At 38.4% G+C, this 3356-nt stretch overlaps 1 non-coding gene across 1 annotated transcript; it reads right to left on the bottom strand.

The window, feature by feature from the left end:
* Positions 1-1475: 1475 nt before the first annotated feature.
* Positions 1476-1582, bottom strand: LOC116121592. The gene has a single exon (XR_004126746.1). It is a non-coding gene; the product is annotated as a small nucleolar RNA R71 (small nucleolar RNA).
* Positions 1583-3356: the final 1774 nt, after the last annotated feature.

Here is a 3356-nt window from a genome sequence, read left to right as displayed (position 1 = left end):
GAGGAGATCTCTTGTCTTTTCTCTCATTTCAATATGTTGATTGATGGGTTAATCGATTTTCTTGCTTGTTGTGTCGATTTAGCTATGAACTAACCCATTTGGGTTAGGGTTTTGATGTAATTCGGATTTCCATGGATTGAGTAATTGATTTTTGTTATTTTCATATGCTATTGCATGGATTGTGTGGTTATTCTGATTTTATTGCTTTTATTTGATGAACATGATGAGATTGAATGCTTCAACTTGAAAACAATGGAACCAGAAGTCATGTTAAGCTTCTTAGGTAATCACCATTGTAGTATTGAATGCTAGAGATAGATTTGAGAATCAATGAAATCAATTTAGGATTCCATGTGCTTAATGAGCTTAGAACTATTAATCTTCAAATTGTTGGGTGCGGAAGTTTAATAGGGAAAAGTAGGAAAACATAGCCTAAGAAGTTATGTTTCACAACTTAGAGAATTCGATTTACAATCAATGCATGCGAATATGGAAATAGCATAATCCGTAGGTTTAATCCATAGAGTGCGAATGAAGTCAAAACCCTACCTGTTTGTGTGAATTGATTTTAACCTTGTTTTTAATCTTGCTTTCACAATTTAGTTTTGAATACTTAGCAAATTTTGTTTAAGTTTTAGTTTAATTTTCTCCCATTAAGCCAAACAAATTCGATTGCTTCAACTTGAAAACAATAGAAAACTTACTGCTTAGCAACCAATCCTCGTGGAACGATACTCACTCATCACTTTATTACTTTGTGTGACTAGTGCACTTGCTATTTTTGCATGTTGTAGGAACAACGCATCAAGTTTTTGGCACCGTTCCCAGGGATTGAGTTTTGCATTAACATTAAATTTTTCTTGTGTTAGCTAGATTGGAGCTTTATTTTTGCTTAATTGTTGTTTGTTTAATTTTTATTATTCTTTTAGGTTGGTTTGTGATCTTACTTTTTCTATTTTTCTGTGTAGTTTATGCGAAGAGCAAGACGTCAACCAGTGGTTCTTGTTGATCTAGAGACTGAAAGAACCACTCGAAGACTTAACAGAGAAAGAAGAGAAAGAGAGGCTACAGTGGAACCAGAAGTCATAGTTGTAAAGATGGCAAAAAATAGAACACTAAGGGAGTTTTCAGTTCCCTTAGTTGATGGCACTGGGTCAAGTATAACTAGACCAACAGTACAAGCCAACAATTTTGAGATAAAGCCGACAATCATCCAGATGATCCAGCAGTCAATATAGTTTAGGGGAGATTTGAAGGAAGATCCAAATCTACACATTGTAAATTTTTTGGAGATTTATGATACTTTCAAGTCAAACATAGAGTCAGATGACACCATCAGATTGAGACTATTCCCGTTTTCATTGAAGGATAAAGCTAAGGGATGGTTAATGGCATTACCAACAGGAACGATTACAACGTGGAACGATTTAGCATAGAAGTTCTTGACCAAATTCTTTCCTCCAGCAAAATCGGCAAAGCTGAGAAATGATATCACATTGTTTCTACAGGAAGAGTCAGAATCATTGTATGAGGCTTGGGAGAGATACAAAGAATTACTGAGGAGGTGTCCATATCATGGGTTGCCAGTTTGGATGCAAGTCCAAACATTTTATAACGGATTGATGGTGAATGTGCAAACTATGGTGGATGTAGCCTCAGGAGGAGCGCTAAAGAATAAGACACCGAAAGAAGCTCACTAGTTGCTTGAAGTTCTGGCAAGCAACAATTATTAAAGACCTAATGAGAAGGTGCAACCGAAGAAATCTATGGGTCTTCATGAAGTTGATGCATATACAGCCATTTCAGCCCAACTGATAGCACTTCAGAAATAGTTAGGAAGTATGCAGGCAAATTCCATTCAAGCACCTCAACTAACTTGTGAATTTGTGCAGGTAATCACACGAGCAACGACTGTCAAGTGGGGAACACGTTTGCTTCAGCATCATCATCGGAGCAGGTTAAATACTTGGCAGGAAATCAAAGGCAACCGAACAATCCGTACTCCAACACATATAATCTTGGTTAGAGGAATCATCTGAACGTATCTTGGGGCAATCAGAATCAGTATAACAATCGATGGAACTAAAGAGCATTGCCAAACAACCAAACAGGGGTGAACAATCAATCAAGAGAGCAAAACGTGACAAAATTGGAGGACATGTTTGGAAAGTTTATGCAGAAGAGCATAGGGTTTATGAATGAGACGAGAACAAATTTCAGAAATCCAGAGGCGTCCATTCGAAACTTGGAGGTACAAGTGGGTCAATTGGCTGATAAGTTAAATGAGAGACCACAGGGCTCACTACCGAGCAACACAGTGACTAACCCACGTGAGCAAGCAAATGCGATAACTTTGAGAAGTGGGACAGTGTTGGAAGAAATGGAAAAATCAAGGGAAGAAGAAAGTCCATCAAAGGGAGAGAAAAAGGAAGACTTTGATGAGGAGGTTGATGAAGAGATAGTTGCTGAAGAGAAACCATCTAGTTCTAGGGAAGAAGAACAAAAACGGGAAGTGAGGCAAAGACAAAGGAAAGAGAAATTGCCATTTCCTGAGATACCACCAGAATTGGCACCTCACACTCCTCCTGTTCCGTTTCCTCATAGACCGAAGAAAAAGAATCAGGATAAGCAGTTTTCCAAATTCATTGAAATATTCAGAAAATTGCATATTAACATTCCTTTTGCAAATGCATTGCAACAGATGCCGAGCTATGCAAAATTTCTCAAGGAGATTTTATCCAACAAAAGGAAGTTAGAGGATGAGGAAATAATGATGCTCACGGAGGAGTGCAGTGCCATTCTCCAGAAGAAGCTACCCCCGAAACTCAAAGATCCAGGGAGTTTTACTATTCCTTGCATTATAGGAGACATTACCTTTGATCGAGTGTTATGTGATTTAGGTGCTAGCATCAATTTAATGCCTTTTTCTGTTTTCAGGAGATTGGGAATTGGTAAAGTTAAGCCAACGACCATGTCGTTACAACTCGCAGATAGATCCATCAAACATCCAAGGGGTATAGTCGAAGATGTGTTGGTGAAGGTGGACAAGATTATCTTTCCGGCAGATTTTGTTGCATTGGACATGGAGGAGGATAAGGAAATGTCTCTTATTTTGGGCCAACCATTTTTTGCCACGAGAAAAGCACTCATTGATGTGCAAGAAGGAAAGTTGGTGTTAAGAGTTCAAGATGAAACAGTAATGTTCAATGTGTTTGAAGCTATGAAGTTTCCATCCGAGTCAGATTCGTGCTTTAGTGTTGATGTGGTGGATAAACTAGTAGCGGAGGTCATTGAAGAGAACAGCCCACAACTACCTCTAGAAGCGTGTTTGCCCAATCAAGAACAATAGAGGTAGA

The sequence above is a fragment of the Pistacia vera genome, unplaced genomic scaffold, assembly GCF_008641045.1.
Source record: "Pistacia vera cultivar Batoury unplaced genomic scaffold, PisVer_v2 Contig996, whole genome shotgun sequence".
Lineage (NCBI taxonomy): Eukaryota > Viridiplantae > Streptophyta > Magnoliopsida > Sapindales > Anacardiaceae > Pistacia > Pistacia vera.
The sequence above is the reverse complement of the archived record's forward strand: the minus strand, read 5'-3'. Positions and strand labels throughout refer to the sequence as shown.